The following is a 20,100-nucleotide window of genomic DNA, read 5'->3' on the forward strand; positions in this document are numbered from 1 at the left end:
TTTCCCTATTAGATGTAAGTACCTTTCAGACAGAGACCATTTCTTATTCATCTTTTTATCTCCTTCAGGGTTTAGTACAATGTTCTGTATATGGGCAGAGCTGTATACAGTTCACTCATTCAGTGTGTGTCAAATAAATGAATGAATCAAATTTTAATGTGACCTGGTTTTTACCTTAGACTTTAATAGAACACATCCTTCAAACTCACCCTACCCCTTTTTTTCTACTTGGTAGACTTCAGAAATGTATGTTCATTGCTTGAAGGGACATTTAATCTCATCTAATTCAACCCTCTCATTTTACAAATGAGGAAAGAAAAAAGCAGAGGGAGTGCAGTGAGTTGCTTAAGGTCATCAGGCTAATAATTTAGTAGAGTTGGAATTTGAACCCTAGTACTAAATCTACTGTTCCTTCTAATATATCATATTGCCTCTAGCTCTGGAATCTTTAGCCAATTTTTTTTGGTTAGTCAATAAACATTTATTAGGAACCTACCTGTAGAAGGTGTGATTTTAATTGGGACTTGGAAGCTAGGGAAATCAGTAGATGGATATGAGGAGGGAGAGCATTCCAGATATGGGGGGACAGTGAGAGAAAATTCCTTGAGTGAAATGATGGAGTATTTGTGGAACAAGAAGGTCAGTGTCACTGGATTGAAGAACATGTGTCTTAGAGTTAGGTGTAAGAAGATTGGAAAGATGGGAGTCTAGGGTATGAAGAACTTTGAACATCAAATAGAGGATTTTTGCATTTGATCCTAGTGACAATAGGGAGTCATTGGAGTTTGTCATTGGAGGGGGTAACATGGTTTCACTTGTACTTTAGGAGAATCACTTTGGAGCTGAATGGAGGATGAATTGGAGTGGGGGAGAGCATGAGGCAAGCAGATCCACCAGCAGGTTATTGCAATAATCCAAGAGTGAGGGAGTGGTGTCAGTGTCAGAGGATTAAAGGGGACATATTTGAGAAATATTACATAGGTGAAATCAAAGACCTTGGCAATAGCTTGTAAATAGGGAGGAATACAGGATGAATCTTAGGTTGTGAGTCTCTTGGACTGGGAGGTTGTTGTTATCTTCTACAGTAATAGGGAAGGTAGGAGGTGGGAAGACTTTAGTGGGGAACATAGTGAGTTTGATCTTGGTTTTGGGCATGCTGAGTTTAAGACATCTCCTGGCATCCATTCTCCTAATAGGCAATGGAGATATGAAATTGGAGGTCAGCGGTGAGGCTGGGGTAGGATAGGTTGATTTGAGAATCTTCAACATGTAGATGTTAATTAAATCCATGAGAACTGAAGAGATCACCAAGTAAACTAGTATAGAAGATTTTACCTTGTTGATGACATAGAATTGCAGATTTTTTTTTAGAGCTACAAGAGTCTCCCAGGCTTTGTCTAGTCTAACCCCTTCATATTATAGAAAAGGAATCTCAGGAATCTTTTAAGATTCCAAAGACAAGAAGGGAGTGGGTGGCTAGGTGGCACAGTGGATAGAGCACCGGTCCTGGAGTCAGGAGTACCTGAGTTCAAATCTGACCTCAGACAATTAATAATTATCTAGCTGTGTGGCCTTGGGCAAGTCACTTAACCCCATTGCCTTGCACCCCCCCCCCCAAAAAAAAAACCCAAAGAGATGAAGGGATAGTACCATCAGATCATAGGTTTAGATCTGTAAAGGAACTTATAGGTCATCTAGTTCAACATCTTTTTTTCTTTTTTAAAGATGAGGAAACTAAGGTCCAAAGAGGTTACCCTACCTGTCCAGGGTTATACAGGTGTATACATTTGAGTTCTGAACTCAGGTCCTCTGACTTAAAATCTAGCATAACTTTCACTGTACCATTAGTTACATGACTTATAAGACAGAGACAGAACTAGCTAGAACTCAGGGGTTAAATACTTCCTATTTTTTCAGAGTTGCTGGGAGGAAAGAACATTGTAAAATACTCAATTTGTAAACATTAGATCACTATATAAGTGAATTACTGCTGCTGCTGCTGTTTGCTACTATTACTGATATTTTTGATCAGTCATTTTTTTCAGTCGTGTCTTACTTTTTGTGACCCTATTTGGGGTTTTCTTGGCAAAGATACTGGAATGATTTGCCATTTCCTTCCTCAGACCATTTCACAGATGAGTAAATTAAGTTAAAGTTAAGTTACTTGCCTAGGGTCTCACAGCTAGAAGGGCCTTAGGATAGATTTGAACTCAGGAAGATGGGTCTTCGCTGAAGACAGACCTGACACTCCATCCTCTGAACCAACAAGTTGACATTATGACTACTACTACTATGATGATGATAAGAACAATGATCCAGACAATGATGATTACTACTACTACTACTACTACTACTACTACTACTACTACTACTACTACTATTACTACTACTACTACTATTACCACTACCACTACTACCACTACTACTACCACCACTACTACTACTACTACTACTACTACTACTACTACTACTACTACAACTACTACTATTACTTGCTGTAACTTCATGTTAACAAATTACTATCTTCATTTTACAGTTGAATAAAATAAGTCAGAAAGACATTAAATGAATTGCCTGGGATTACACAGTTAGTAAATATCTGAGGTCATATTTGAACTCAGTTTTGCTTGACTCCAGGTCCAGTATTCTTATATACTGTGACAGCTCACTGCCTTTAACCTAATTGTATATACAATGTTGATCCTCATCCTCTGGGTAATAGGAGATGGTAATATATTATATATACAATAGAAAATGTTTATAGAGAATAGAATATAGGAATATATAAAGTCCCAAGATATCAGTACTGAAATGTTGAAATTTTGTGTCAGAGAAGATTTGGAATTATTAAGTTTTCAAGAATTTCCTACATGAAATTTAACCCACTCTCATCTTCCTCTTAAGTTCTCAGTCTAGCTCAATGTCTGTGGGCAGTACCCATCCAAATGCATATTTAGTCTGGTCAATAGGCGTTATTCATCCATTTAGTTTCCTTTTGTGAATTGTTAGATTGATTTCTTAGTGCTGGGTCTTACGGTGGAAGCTGTGTTGTATCATCTAGGCTCATGGATTTAGTACTAGACAAAATGTATGAGATCATCTTGTCTGATTACCTAATTTTATAGTTGCTATAGATTAAGACACTGATTAAGACAAAGACGTGAAGAGATTTGCTCAAGATAACACAAATAGCAGTACCAAATTCAAACTTATGTCTTAAACAACAATAAATGCAATGTCAATCACCAACAGGAACATCTGAGGGGAATCTCCTCTTCCATTTAAACTTGGTAAAGGACATTTTTTGGGACTTGTTAATATTATTAATGTTATTTTTATTCAATAGGAGACCACTCAGTATAAAGGGATTTCTGCTGTTTTGGATTTTCTTTAAGCTTTTTTCCCCTTTTTTACTATAAACTTTGAATATAGGCAGGACTTTTGTCAGCAATAAAATCAAAGCAGAGAAATATACTTATAGTAAAAATAGCATTTACAAAGTGCTTTATGGTTTGCAAAGCATTTTAAAACTATCACTTCATTTGATTTTCACAATCATTCTGGGAAAAGGTGTTATTATTATTATTATTATTATCATCATCATCATTATTATTATCCCCATTGTATAGATGAAGAAACTGAGAGGCAATCAGAGGTTGTCATGGGTTAGATAGCTAGTAAGTTCCTGAGGTCAGATTGAAAGTCAGGTCTTCCTGATTCCAGATCCAGAATTCTTATCTACTGTACTACCTAACTACCTCTTATGCCACTTATGTAGATATTGTCAAAAAGAAATACAAATGTTAGTGTGGTAGCATTCAAAAATATAATGGCTTAATTCATTAGCTATCACAGGTTCACTTGTTCCTTTGCTGATGATCTATATATTTTGCTTTAACCTCTATCCTGAAGACCATTTCATCAACTATTAGACATTTCAAACTCAACATATTCAGAAGAGAAAGAAAAATTATTGTCTTTCTCACAAGCTCTTATTCCTCTTATAAGAAACCATGGATGGTCACATTTTAAAGAAGCATGGAAAGAATTACACAAACTGATGCTGAGTATAAAGAGCAGAGAATCAAGAGAACATTGTATACTTCAATAACAACATTATGAGTTGACCAACTCTGATGGATGAAACTCCTTTCGGCAATTCAGAGTTCTAGGACAATTCTGGGAAACCTGTTGTAGATAACATCATCCACATCCAGAGAAAAACAGCTTACAGAATCTGAAAGAATTCTATGTTCACTGTTCCTATTCCATGTTTTTTTCTTTCTCTTAGTCCTAATTCCTCTTACACAAAGTAATGTATAGGTAAACATGTTAAACACAAATGAACATGTACAACTTTTACTGGACTGTTTGCCACTGAGGGGAGGGGGATGGAAAGAGAGGGTGGTGGAAAAATGTGTAACACATAAATATGCAAGTTGAATGAAAGTTGAAAAACTTTCATAATATGTAATTGGAAAAATAAAATATCAATAAAATAATAGCATGGTATGGTGGAAAGAGCTGGCTTTGAAGTAAAGAGGACCTGGGATCAAATCCTGTCTCTGCTATCTTTTTGACTTTGGCTAAGTCACTACACCTCAGCTCCTCAGTCTCTTCATCTGATGAATGAGAGGGTTTGACTGGAAATGCTTCTGAAGTTCTTTTTTGGTTTAAATTGATGAACCCATGATCCATAGAGGAAATTTTAAAGTCATAATGAACTTTACACACATTATCTTGTTTGATTCTCCCAACAATTCTTCAAGGCAAATATAGTAAAAACTCTTATTCCTATTCTACTCATTGGAACACTGAAGTTCAAACCTGACCAAGTTTACTCATCTAAACAGCTCCACATTTATGTAGTGCTTTAAAGTCTTCACAGAATTTTACAAAGATGATCCCATCTAATCTTCACAATACCAACTCTTTGTGATAGGCGCTATCATTCATTCAATGAGCAAATATTTATCAAACACCTCAGAAAACATTTTATAACCACTTCTCACATGCATATAAATTATTTTTGGTAATATGCTCAATATCCACAATATAGATTCCTATCCTTCCTCCTATTTTATAGAAGGAAAAAATGAGGTTCAGAGAAGTTGAGCGACTAGCTCAGAGGCATACAACTAATTAGTGGTGAGCTGTGCTTTTTTTTGGTAAGGCAATGGGGTTAAGTGACTTGCCCAAGCTCACACAGCTAGGTAATTATTGTTAAGTGTTTGAGAGCAGATTTGAACTAATGTCCTCCTGACTCCAGCACCAGTTCTCTATCCATTGTGCCACCCAGCTGCCCTATTTCTGTGCTTTTGGACTTCATCATCAAAGTCTTTTTTCATGACCTCTTGGTCACTTTTCCATGGCCACACTTCTATTTGACCTAAAATTTCTTTTCAGTGTCTTTTTGCTTGCAGAACCCTATTTGCAACTGGAATGTCTCTCAAAGGAAGAAAACTAATCCATCATAGTAATCAAATCTTTCAGAAAAGATGGGGAATGATGTATAAAAATACAATCCAATAGGCAGAAGCAGCAGTATTCACAGCTTTGAAGGTTTACTGGGATGTCAGCTACAAGAACTATCTAACACAGGTTTTCAGTCAGACCTCTATGCTACCCGACAGCCCGGGTTACTTTACTCTAATAAAGATCTTCTTCAAAGGGGAGTAGTATAGGGAATGGAGTCTAATGAGGCTCAAATCTGCAGAAAAAAATTGGGTTTGAGCAGAGAGGCAGGAAATACAATTAATTGAGTGCTTTCATTGGCCAAATGACAAGATATATTCTTATAAATTGTGGTAAGGAGAAGTTTTACTGGGTGGGCTGCTGTTCACACTGAATGAGGAACCACAAAAAGGAAGCAGAGTTTAGTGCAGTATTTTGTGTGTGTGTGTGTGTGTGTGTGTGTGTGTGTGTGTGTATGCATGTATGTATGTGTGGGCATTGGATTGGGGGTTAAGAACCATGAAAGTCCTAATTTTCCTATTGACAAACTGTAACTTTTTTTTTTTTTTTAGGTTTTTGCAAGGCAGTGGGGTTAAGTGGCTTGCCCAAGGCCACACAGCTAGGTAATTATTAAGTGTCTGAGACTGGATTTGAACCCAGGTACTCCTGACTCCAGGGCCGGTGCTTTATCCACTATGCCACCTAGCTGCCCCTAAACTGTAACTTTTGACAAGAACACTGTCCTCTTTTTACCTTTGTTGTCTTGTAAAATGAGAAAGACAAAATCAGGGGTTCTTTCATTTTATTTTTTGTTTTTAAGATGGGTTCTCCTTATCTCACCAAGGCTTGAAGTATGGGGTCACTTAGGGCTCCATTCTACTTTTCTGATGTGGGACAGTTCACCACTTTTTTTTTTTTTTTTTTTTTTTTAGTTTTTGCAAGGTTAAGTGTTAAGTGGCTTGCCCAAGGCCACATAGCTTGGTAATTATTAAATGTCTGAGGCCAGATTTGAACTCAGGTACTCCTGACTCCAGGGCCAGTGTTCTATCCACTGCACCACCTAGCTGCCCTGTGTTCACCACTTCTTAGATAGTTTAGTGGTCCTCTACATAGGACTCACCATATTGATGTTGGACATGCTCAATCAGCTTGCTCTCTGCAACTCAGGACTTCTAAGCTCAAGTGATCCACCAGCATCTGCCTACTACCATGCCAGGCTAGATCAGGGGTTCAGTAGGATGGGCAAACCGAGCAATTCCTTGGATTAAAGACAAGGAATCCAGTTTTGAATCTCCAACAATTACATAGTTTTATGATTATAGGAAAATCACTTGGCCTCTTTGGGTTTAAGTCTCTTCATAAATGGGGATGATAATATCTACATAACCCTCATCATAGGGTAGTTGTGAGGAAAATACATTATAAACTTTGCCATTTCATGAAGATGAGACTTATTATTGTTAGCCTAGCTAGTCAGCAGGAGTCTCTAATGTCTACCAAGCCAAGGACAAATTCCCTTGCCTGGTGTTTAAGATCCTCTATGATCTGGTGCCATTTTAACTTTGTGTCCTTATTTGATATTATTATTACTCCCTTCTGCAATCTATATTTTGGTTAGCTGAACTTCTTTCCATCCCTTGTCTCTGTTTTTTTAAATTGTATTCTTTAAATTATACAATTCTCTATCCCTGGAATGTTCCTTACTCCAAACCCTCATTTTTCAAAATCTTGCTCTACTTTAATACCTGGCTCCAACCTTCCTTGATTCTCCTAGTTAACAATGATATATCTCCCATCAGACCTTGCATAGAACTTTCCTTATATGTCTAATATACTTATCATGTATTACTAAGCACTATGAGTGTTTGTACATGTGTCATATTCCCTTCCTGGACTATACATTCTATAAGGGTCATTTTTAAGCTAAACTTTGGATTTTCCCTTGCATGTAACAGAGAGATCTGAACAAAAAATAACCACTAAATAAATCTTGTATTGAAATTCAGTTTTGTGCTTTAATAAAGTGATACCCTCAGGATATAGTGAATAATGTAGAATTGTTTGTTCTTGTATGGAATGGTTCTTTATGACTATTTTCCCCTCTTCCCCTTCCTGGATCTCTGTCTCTGTTTTTCTGTCTCTTCCCTCACTTGTCAGGCTCTCAATTATCACCAATGTTCTTGCTACTATTAAACTTACAATTGCTCCATCTCATTTACTGCTTTTGATCTATTGTGAGCTAGGAAATCAGATAACTAAACTTGCTGAAATTGTACAGAAAGCAAAAGTGTATAGGCTCTGAATGAGGATCTGGGGACTTTCATGTAAATTAAAGGCAAAGGTTTTGTGACAGCTATTTTGACTGCTCAGGAGCATTTCTAATTACTGAGGGGTCCTTAGCTGTGCTTGGGATAGGGAAGGCTGCTAGAGAAGGGCAGTGCCACTGGAACTGAAGTACAAAATGACTCATATGGTCATTCTATGAAGCTTGGGTATCTCTGAGCATGATCTCAGGTCTTAGTTGATGAATGAATAGTCTTGTATTAAATCAGGCAGTTGAAAAGTTCTTCCAAGAAATAATTACAATATCCTATTTCCTCCAAAATCAAAGATTATTCTATAATTATGACTATAGCTATATCAAAGACCCACAGAACACAGAAGAAAACTATAGTCCATCCTTCTCTATTTGGTTCAACCCATCTGGGATTCCAGTTCATCTCTTTTATAGGTAGCATCTTCCAAACTATTTTTTCATGGAAAATATCTTTTTAGAATAAGATTTTGCTTGAACAAATCAACTGATATTTATTTGGCACTTACTGTAGATAGAGAACTAGCAGGGATATAACATTTAGGTAATTTCTGCCCTTATGGAGATATATTTGTGTAAAGGGATATGATCAAACACAGTTAGCTAAAATGTAAATCATTACATTCATAGAGATGGCAAAGCAAAGTAGATAGAGAGTTGATCTCAAAGCCAAGAAGATATTGAAAATTGAGGGAATACCCATCAGCTGGGGAATGGTTGAACAAGTTGTGGTATATAAATATAATGGGTTATTATTGCTTTATAATTGAAATGATGAGCAGGCAGATTTCAGAAAAAACCTGGAAAGATTGACATGAAGTGCTACAAAGTGAAATGAGCAGAACCAGGAGAACATTATAGACCTTAACAGGAGGAACATTGTGATGATCAACTATGTTAGATTCAGCTCCTCTTAGCAACACAGCAAAGACAATTCTATAAGATCTGTGATAGAAAATGCCATCCAGAGCAAGAGAAAGAACTATGGAACATGAATGCAGATCAAACACATTATTTTTCACCTCTTAAAATCTGTTTTTCAATGTTAAAAATTGCTTTTTTTTCAATCATGTGGTTTTCCCCTTTTTGTTCTAATTCTGCTTTCACAGTGTGGCTAATATGGAAATATGTGTAACACTATTGTGTATCTATCTATCTATCTAAAACCTATATTAGATTACTTGCTATCCTAGGGTGGGGGAAGGGAAAGATGGGAGGGGAAAAAACCTTACAAAATGAATATTGAAAGCTTCTTTTAAATATAATTGAAAAAATAAATAAAAATTAAAACCAAGAATTGAGTTCAAGTCCTGCCCCAGACACATATTGGCTATGCAATACTAGATATTCTAGTGTATTATAGGCCAGAGGGTTAAAACAGGAGATCTTTCAGATGAAAATGTAATTGGGAAAAGGGCAACTAGGTGGCTCAGTGGATGGGGCACCAACCCTGGAGACAAGAAGACCTGAGTTCAAATCCATATACTTCCTAGGTGTGTGATCCTGGGCAAATCACTTAACCTTTATTGACTTCCCCCTCCCAATACAATTAGGAAATATTTTAAAAAATAAATAAAAATGCAACAAAACATAAATAACATTATTTGACTTTGACACCATTACTGTAGGAAACTCCCAAGTTGTGGTGAGAAGGGATTGACCTTCAATGATAGAAGGATTTTGCTCAACCATAAGTTTCTTGTACAAATTAAATTTCAGTTCCTTATAAATTTGCATTCCAAATACAATAGGGCATCACCCACTATACCTATATATATGGGGCAACAGGCATTTAAGTTGTACTTTAAAAAAGTAGGAATTCATCATTTGAAGAAGAGGGAAAACATTCCAGGGATAGGGAATAAGGTGAGTCAAGGCAGAGAGAAGAGGGAAAATTTAGGGTACAGTCAGAAAATAGGCACCATTTTAGTTTGGTTGAAACTTTGAAAGTGTAGAGAGGATTCATATGGAAGGCTGGATAGGAGAGCTTTACAATTCAAGCCAAATAGTTTCACTTTTGTTTGGTAGATGTCAGAGAACCAGAGAGGAGTTTTGATGGTAGAGTATTTATTATTCTGGCCCCAGAATGAAGGCTGAATTGGAGTAGGGAGAGAAATAAAAATAGAAGGTCTTTTAGCCATTAAAGCACCATACAATGAGGATCCATGCTGATTGGTGGCAATAGGAATATAAAGGAGGGGACATACATTTTGCATTTACTTATTAGCACATGTGTCGTTTCATTCTGGTAGAGTATAAGCTACTTAAGGGAAGGGGCTGTATTTGTTTATGTATTTGTATCTTGGTATTGAGTACACATGGTACCCATTGAATAAATGTTCCTTTGATTGAATTGAATTGAACTGATTTGAGGTGGAATCAATAGGACTTGGTGACTCATTGGATATAATAATAATGATGTTGATGGTGGTGATATTAATTTTAATAATGATAATTAACATTAATATAACACTTACTATATACCAAGCAGTACCTTAAGCACTTTACAATAATTATCTCATTTGCTATTATTTTAAAACAACTCCAGAAGGGAGGTGCTATTATTATGACCATTTTATAGATAAGGAAACTGAGGCAGAGGTTGTTACTTTCCGTGGGTCACACAGCTAGTAAATGTCTGAAGCCAGATTCTTTCTGATGGCAGTCCTGGCACTCTATCCACTGAGCCTCTTAAGGTGCTCTAGCTGAACATGGTAAGGGAGAAGAAAATGTCAGATATAACTAACCCCTCAGCTACAAACCAGAGATAAGAATGAATGGTGATACTTCAGACAGAAATAATGACATCGGAAGGAAGAACAGCTTTGCGAAGGAGAGATAATGGGCTCTGTTAGGGATTTAGTGAGTATGGGGTACTGCTGGGCTTCCCTGGTAAAGATGTCTTGGGTGAAGTTGTAGTCAAAATTCTGAATGTCAGAAGAGAGGTCCAAACTGGAATGGTGGTAGGGAAAGGATCCCACTGCTTGCTTTTAACATTCACTTATCTGGATTAAACTTGTTTCCAAAATATTCCAGATAGATCAAGTCACATGTATTTAGCAAAAAAAAAAAACACAAAAAAACCCAAGTCACTATGAGAATGCTTCCCCACTTTTTTCTTGTTTCTCTGTTGTTAAATAGCTGTGATTTTGATGAGTAACTTACTCTCTCTGGCTTTCAGCCCTCCCCTCTATAAAATGAGAGGTTTGGATCATACAATCTCAAAGGTATTTTTCAGCGTTTGTGTGTGCTGCAAATCTATAAATCATTTTCCTTGATTTTTTGTAGCTTTCACTTAAGGTTGATCTCCCCTTCTCTCCCACCCCTTCCCCCCAAGCTCTCTTCTTCCTTACATAGGCAGATGGCAACCAATTATGTATATTCCCCCAAGATGCCAAAAGGAACTCAAAGTCCTCTCTGTCATCTTCTCTACCAGTCATTAGTTCACCTAATTGGAGGGGGAGAATATCAGGGAAGTGGTTCATCTTTCCTATTAAATAAAAAGACAATGAATGGCTTGCCTAAGAACCTATCTAGCTGAGTTGGTTCAACAGAATGCATTCTAGATTTAGTGCAGCAACTCTGTTTCCTTCCATTGGCTAAGGAAAAAAATTGATATGTTTCATTATAGCCTTATTGCCATACATAGTTTCTTTTACATAGCAGGCCTCCTGCTCCCCCCAATTTCCTATCCTCCCTCTTTGATGCTAAAGAATAATTCCCTGCATCTAAGGTATAGATGACTTCATAGCCTTTACTTAAAGCCAGAGGTCTTAACTGACTCTATCACTTACTAGGTATCTCTTGGAAGAGTGCCTATTGTTCCTTTTAAAAAATTTTCATTTTAAAATATAGTTTACAAAGCCTTCTCTTTGGACAACAACCCTATGGAGATATATACTACAAGGAGAGTTACTTCCATTTTGCTATGGAGCAATCTGAAGATAGGAGAGGTTATATAATTTAGGTATAATATAATTTACTTAATAGGAGATAGAGCCTAGATTTAATCCTTGGTTAAGTTTAACCTTTTTCCCTTTCATATCATGACACTTAAAAATGTTAGTAAAACTCTATGCCAAGGTAAGCTAACATTGTTGTTATGATGTAATGGTTCAAAGAACTTGAGTTGAAAATGAGCTCATATATTACCTTATCCAAGCTTCTCTCAGTCTCATGTTTTACAAATAAGGTAATTGAAGCTTAGGGAGGTTAACTGATTTGCCCAAGGTCATGTCAAAATATTTTGGAGACACCCCATTTCCCAGAGCTAAGGCTTAGCAAGCAGGCTACTGAGCTTGACATAACAATAATCCTTTGTGCTCTGGATTATAGTGCCCTCTGGCAAACTGGATTGCTTGGACCAGCACCAGTTGTTCAGAGGGAATTAACTCCCTCTACTTCCCAGGGTCATCCATCACATATTCACAATTCCCATTCTTTGTAACTTACAGGTTACTGTCTTCTTGTTCCTGTTGCACAGAACTCTGGTTCTGTACCCTGCAGAATGATCCTAGACTCCCAAGACTTGAGACAATAGCTATTCTCACAAGTCTCCAAGATAGCCTGAATTGTGCCAAGAAATGCCAGTCATGTGAATTCTCACAAGACTTAAGAATGATTATTTTGTGGTTCAACCCCTTTCATGTATATGTGGCCAGAGCCTCAACAGTATTGAGCCCTTCCTATTGGGGAGGGGGCTTCTGTTTGTAAATGGCATTTCCCTTATGCTGAAATTAATTAAACTTCTGTTTGTGGCCTACTCTCTCATCTGCTTTGTTTGGGTTAAGGTTAAATGCTGGTTTCTGTCCAGTTGACAGTCACAAAGTAATAAATCTCAGATGAAGGATTTGAAGACAAATTTTATGACTCCAGAGATGGTACTTTTTTCAATCTGTCACAAAAAGGCATGTGAAGATATCTTTGGTACTGTGAATTTCCTGGCAAAAACCCTATGAGGTTGGCAGCACAAATATTATTTCCATTTTACTGATGAAGTAAACTGAGAGTCAGAGAGGCCTAACTCTGGCATGTTCTCATTCCTTTTTCTCACCACAGTGAATGGAAATATAGGCTCATTGGTAGTTGGCTCAAAGTCTTCCTTGGATCCTATATAGCTAAAAGGATAGAAAGTTTTTAGTTCATTCATTTATCAAATATTTATTGAATACCTCTTGTGTACAAGGAATTATGCTAGCTGCTAGAGACTCAAAGACAAAATGTAAAATAGTCCCTGGGCCTTTAAGGATCTTATGCTCTCCTGGGGGCAGTTTATCCAAAAAGATAACACAATATTACTTGAGGGGGAGAGAATAATAAGATTGGCATAATGAGGAATGATTTGAATCTTGAAAGATGTTAAGCATTCTAAGAGACAAAGTCAAGAACATTCCAGGAATCCAAGACAGTTTGTGCAAATGGGGGAAGGTGATTGAATGTTCCATTCATGAAAACCACAGTAGGCTTATTTGAATGGAACATAGAGTATATGAAAGGGAAAAATGAAAGATGTTTAGAAAGGGGAAAATGAAAGACATTTAGAAAGGTAAAATGAAGCCAGCCTGTGAAGGGTCTCGAGTCAAAGGTCAAAGTGTATGGAAAGCATAATCCATCTATTTCTTCTTAATCTTGTCTTCCAATCCTTTTGTCTTGACTCACAGGCCCTCTCCAGTTATGTTATTTCATATAAAATATTTTATATTTGAACCTAGATGACTCTGAAGAAGAAAGTGAGAGTGGTAACATAGCACAGTATCCCTTCACTTAAATCCAATTCACGTGCATGTCTTGGCACCATCTCCCTAATGTCATGGCCTTCTTTGAAAATAGAGGATGAACAACAACAACTGACCAACAGCACTCGAAATTGGGTTTTGCATATAGTGGGTGCCCAAGAGTATGAACTCACATGTAGAGGACTAATTCTCCATGATACATTTTACATCCTTCCCACCCCCTACAACACACACACACACACACACACACACACACACACACACACACACACACAACCCCCTACCACCACCACCACCACGACCACCACCACCACCACCACCACCACCACCACCTGTTCATATTCTGACTGACTAAAGACTTTCTTAAAAGATTTTTAAAACCAGTTTAAGCAGTTTGCTAAATACATATTGCTATTTTGAGTTTTCAAATTAGTTTGACATAGAAACATTTCATTTTCTTTTCTGTTCAATATTATATAGTTTCCTAATATCTATGCTTTCCCCAAAAGTCTTAAGCAACACTGCTCTATATTTGTCAGTGTCACAAAATTGTCAATTGTCACTGCTGTATGTGTCAGTGCCTTAGAAAATGTCCTACAGAGGATTCAAACAAAAGAGGGATTCTCTGTTTATGGTGAAGTTCTCTAAATGCTATTTGCAGATGACACTGCACTAATTGTATCAAACTCTGGAAGGTTATATAGCTTTCTTCTTCAATGAAATCTACTACAATCTGAAAGAGCTTAATTTAATCACTCATACTATAAAACAAAGTGGACAAAAAAGGTAAATTGCATAGACTCTGATACGTGTGTAATTATGACATCATATATAAATAATATTTATTCAATTATCACAATATACTATATGTAAAGTATATTTATGACATGAATATTATAACCTCTATATACCAATTTTAGGTATCTATAATAAATATGTATGTATGTAACACGTATACTATGTATGTACATGCTCTATTTTTCATATGCATTTTTCACATGTAGTTGTCTACTTATGCTCAGGATGCATTTTCCAAAATGTTAATTCTTTCCAAGTAAAGTTTTCCCATGATTGTAGAAATGTGGAAGAATATTGGTATTAAATTTTAATATGCATGTATCTTGAATATTTGAATGAAGATGTAGAGTGATAGACTTTGGGGCAGGAAGGCCTGGTTTTTAAGACATGCGTAAGGGCATTCCAATGAACATTTCTGAACCTTGATTTCCTAATCTATAAACTGAGCATATAATATTATAATATCTCTATTGCCTAGACCACAGGATTATTGTAAAGTTTAAAGAAATAATTCATAAAAACAAATTTCAAAAACTCTAAGAATTATATCATGTCAGTTAAAAAAAAGACCTGGACTCAAATTCTGGTTTAGGTTTCTTATTACCTGACTGGCTTTGTGTGATTTTATCTCTCTAAATCGTTTCTTTGTAAAATTAGGGAGTTGAACTAGTATTTGATCCTAGGTCTGACTACTTCATTCTACAACAGATCCAGGATTAAAAAAGGAAATGCTGGACCCCTTCACATTTGCTATTGTTAAGTTATTTCAGTCTGACCCTTCCTGACCCCATTTGAGGTTTTCTTGATGAAAGATACTGGAGTACTTTGCAATTTCCTTCTCCAGCCCATTTTATAGATGAGGAAACTGAGGCAAAAACGGTTAAATGGCTTGGCCCAAGGTCACATATCTAGTAAATGTCTGAGACTGGAATTGAACTCAGGAAGATGAGTCTTCCTGACTCCAGGCCCAGTGTTCTATCCACTGTGCCACATAGTTGTCCTTTACATTTATCAAATATAAAAAAAAGAAAAAACCATCAGCAAAAAACCTACTTAGAGACAACCATAATTTAATGACTCTCTCCCTCTCCTCACCCCTCCCCATCTACTTGCTGTCACCTTAGAACTAGATATTTGGTCCTAGCACTGCTGTCTTCAGTTTTAATTGGTGTTCCCAGTAAGCGTCTGTCAACTGTGCTCTCAGGCATATTTTGATGCGAGTCATGTGTGAAAATGTTGATTCACAACAGGAATCTTAGATTGCATGAGACCCACTTTCAACAGTGGAGCTGCTTTGCCACATTTTGTTTAACTGCATTACAGTCATTTCTGGGGGAATGAGGAAAAAACAAGTTATTACATAAAATCTTGGAAAAATCCAGGCCACTCTACTCAACTGTAAGATTATATTCATTGTGTTTTCCAAATCATAGCCTAGTTTGCTTGTTTTGACAAGAGAAAAGGCCCAGCTTCTCTGAGCAGAGCTTACAAGACTATAGATAGGCAGAGTCCAATGAACCAAGGCTAAGTAGAAGGACAGGATCCATGAAGAAGCCAAATGAGGTTTTAGCAAGTGACTAAATGGATTGTGGTCAAATGACCCAAGCAAGAAATCAGAGTTCATTCAGATATCCAGGAGTCAATCTTTAGGACTGAAGTTCATAGCAGAAGAAATAAGTATAAGGCTGACACCCTGGTATGACTTAGAAGATGATTACTGAATCCTTATACTATCTTACTTCTATCTCCCTTTTAGGCCCCAGATAATGAGACTTTGATTCTGGAGATAATTAAAGATGAATTGAGGGTAACTGGATAGTATGGGGGATCGAGTACTGGGCTTGGAGTCAGAAAGAGTCATCTTTCTGAGTTCAAATCTGGCCTTACACACTTAATAGCTGTGTGACCCTGGGCAAGTCACTTAACCCTCTCTACCTTAGTTTCCTCATCTATAAAATGAATTGGAGAAGGAAACAGCAAACCCAATATCTGCCAAGAAAAACAAAACTTTGTCATGAAAGTCAAACATAACTGAGAAAAAGATTCAACAACAAACACTCAGTTTAGGAAGGCATTAAGTAGAAGAGGATGGGTTTTGTGAAGAATTTTGACATAACTTCATTCAGAAAGTTCAAAGAATAATTTTCAGCATGGTATACCATTTTTTATGCTAAGAGCATGGCTACAAATAGATGCTCAATTAATGAATTCCAGACAGAGATGGAAGGAAATTCCAACGTCATTTAATTCAACCCATAGCTAATGTACAGCCCTGCTTTATACTTCTCCAGCATATGGTTGTACTGATTCCACTTGAAAATTTCCAGGGATGGGAAAGTCACCACTTCCTAAGGCCCATTCACCTTTGGGCAGAACTAATTTTAAAAAAAGTTTTCCTTATAAAATGAAATTCAACTCTCTGATTTCTATAAGGCTCTTTCACAGATAGCCCTCCAAATACTTGAAGAATGTTCCTGTGTCATTCCTAAATTTTCTTTTCTTCAGGATAAAAACTCCCAGATTCTCCTGATTCTGGTTCTCCCACTATACTAGTCACTTTCTATTGGATGAATATTATTCATTCCTATCAATGAGTTTGCTTAGAACTATTCCCAGTTTAGGTTTTCAACACGTAATTACCTACCTTATAACAACTATATTCCATTTAATTCAGAATTAATTTTTTAAATAGATGCTTTTCCATTCTTAAAATAGATCTATAAATAAATTTATGCTTCTTGTGGTCTTGTCTTCTCTTTTCTTCCAAATAAGAGCACATCTAAGCCCCCACAACTCAGTGCCCTAAAACAGGTTGTCAAGAAACTTTCCTACAGTCAGAAAAAAAAAATTTGCCTCTGTAAGAATAGGGTCATGAAAGAACCTCCTAATAATACAATTGAAACTAAGATGTGGAATGAAGTAGTAGGAAAAAAACTCAGAAGAACTGAGCTTTAAGGCTTGACTTCAACACTGACACTGAGCAGAGACACTTCTTAGTTTACTTATCTGTAAAGTGTAAAGATTTTAATATTTTATACTACTTCCCTCAGACGGTTGTTGTGAGGGAATCATTTTATTAAGCTGAAAGTGCTATATGAATATAAACTTATTAAATTTGAACTAGAACTTCAAAATATAGAAAGTAATAATACTAAGGCAAGAAATAGATTTGCTTTAGCATATTTCCAGGGCTTCCCAATTGCTTATCATTTAGGGTGTCCCAAAAATTTTATTGCAGTCTGAGACAATTTGTATACAGTGGTGCCATGTTTTACAAAGATTCTGTCCTGGATCATGAAGGGATGTGCAACAGAAGCATAGAAAGTCTTTGCTTGGAAAGGAAATATGATTAGTTATACAATTAATAAGTTAATTTAGATTGTATTATTCTTATTTTTTAAAAAGGAGACAGATAAATTACAGGTAATACAAGTTAGTGAAATTAAGCTTGATCTCAGGCAGAAGTGACTTTTCTTCACTGAATTTTACTTCAATTTTATAAACAATTATTAACAATTAATTTGCCTATTCTGGGCAAAACTCTGCACTCAGTAGTGGATGGGATTCAAACAATTAGTTAAGACAATTCTCCCGCTCTCAGAGGGTTTACCTTCCAATATTGGCTTATATCCAATTTGACCCAAAGAAACAACATGGCATTGTGTACATGGATGACATTGTCACAAGAAAGCAACTAGCCCTCTCTTACCTTTATCCTACTTGCCTTCTGGTTTGTTGAATTCCTAATAATGTTTTAAAACTCACTTTAAAAACTAGCTCCTTCATGAAGTTTCCTTTTTTGATCTTTTTCCTCCAGATTTCACATGGCACTTTTATTTGTGTATTACAGTTGTCTCATTTCTAATTCACCCAATCCCTTGTTAGTCTGTAGGTTCTAATAAATCCAATAATTTCAGACTGACCAACAGAACTTTATTCTTTGGTGTATATTACTCCAGAGAGAGGTACTTGCTGCCCTTCAACTAAAAATCACTTACAAAATGAAATGTGCCCATACTTTTTCTTTATTTCTCTTTTATTTCTATCCCGTTCTTATCCTTGCTCTTGATATTATTAGCCTTTGTTGGAAATTGACCCACTGAAGTCTCCTTGAGCTTGAAAAATATACTTTTTATTTTATCAATGAATCTTTTTGTGAACAGAAGAGAGATTTAATTTAAATCTGTTCACTTTCTCATGCCGTGCCATGCACCCATTTATCTGAAGGTGATGAAGCAGTTAGGGAAAAAGAAAATAAAAATCATCATGAAAATGTCCAACTACAGAGTTTTTTGTCTTATTTTGTTTTGTACTTCTCATCTAAAAAGAAAGGAAAAAAACACAGGAGGCAAAATAGATTTCAGACAAAAAGGTTATTAAGTATGTTGAACATTAAGCATGAGAGCATAGATATCTAATGATTTAGGGCTATTCTGGAATAATGATACTAGCAAAAATGAACCACCTAAACAAAAGCAGTTACATTTTCTAAAACATTAAGATAAATGCTTGGAGACCTGTGTTTTTAAATCTACTTTGCTATTAATTATGGATGTGATCTTAGTGTTTAACAGAGCTTTTGGCACATGGATGGTATTTAAGAGAGGTTTATGGACTAATAGACCTTGGATAAGTCACATATTCTATGGGTCTCAGTTTCCTTATTTATAAAATACAAATAATACTATCTAGGGTCCCCACCTTGTAAAAGTCATTTAGTATTTTTTTTTGTGGGACAATGGGGTTAAGTGACATGCCAAGAATACACAGCTAGTATGTATGAAATGTCTAAGGTCGGATTTGAACTCATGTCCTTTTTACTCCAGGGCTAAAGCTTTAACCACTGTGCCACTAGCTGCCTCTCATTTTGTATTTTTAATAAAAAAATGTGGATAAAACACTTGATAAGTTTTTAAAGCAAATTCTCTGTACCTTTTGAGCTCTATAGCCCTCATATCTGTACAACTCTATGCTAATTTTTCATGTAACTCTAGTTTGTGCCAATGGAGCATGAAAGTAACTGCTAAAGGCTTTTGGGGATAAAGCAACTCTAATCATATGTTCTATATTGGTTACAAATGGTGTGACTAGTCCTCTGAAGGCAGAACCCATGCAAGGTAAGCAAGACAGACTCTGAGGGTCCAAAGAACAGATGAGGGAGAGTGATGCCCCAAACACTATATTTAATTGGTTATTTATAAGGTATTTTTTCACCATAGAAAATTTTGCTCTCCATGACTCTGAAGATATTTATTTATCTTGTGAAGAATTCATTCAACTGATTGAGAGGGAAGGTTCAAAGGTAATACAAAATCAAGGGCATGCTAGAACCAGTTCATATTGGCTAGAACTGTCCTTTACATTTTCATTGTGAACATTTACATCTTGGAAATCAGCAAATTGTATGAATTTTGACTTGATTTATTATTTTGTTGATTATTTGTCGATTTTATTGATTAACATTGAAAACAATGTTAAAGATACAGATTAAATTTAAAAGTCTGTCATCCTTTGATTAGAAAAATCAAGAGCTGGTTGTTAAATATCTGCCAGCACACCTTTGAATGCACACACATGCCTCCCCACTCTTATTGGTAGCCTTCTTTGAATTATGCATCATGAATATGCATTAATAAGCACTTAAACTATCAGATCAGTGTCCAATTTAAATAGAAATAAATCAAATATTGACTTGGAAAACCTCGTTAACAATATCTATGTTGTATTGTATTTTTATTTTCATTAACATTTACCAATTGCATTTTAATCTGATTTCTTTTACTCAGAAATTTTGCAGGG

At 36.1% G+C, this 20,100-nt stretch overlaps 1 protein-coding gene across 1 annotated transcript in view; it reads right to left on the reverse strand.

The window, feature by feature from the left end:
- Nucleotides 1-20,100, reverse strand: part of GABBR2 (gamma-aminobutyric acid type B receptor subunit 2) — an 879,763-nt gene that overhangs the window by 240,901 nt on the left and 618,762 nt on the right. The gene's annotated exons all lie outside the window — the stretch shown is intronic.

This window comes from Macrotis lagotis, chromosome X (genome assembly GCF_037893015.1).
Source record: "Macrotis lagotis isolate mMagLag1 chromosome X, bilby.v1.9.chrom.fasta, whole genome shotgun sequence".
Taxonomy (NCBI): domain Eukaryota; kingdom Metazoa; phylum Chordata; class Mammalia; order Peramelemorphia; family Peramelidae; genus Macrotis; species Macrotis lagotis.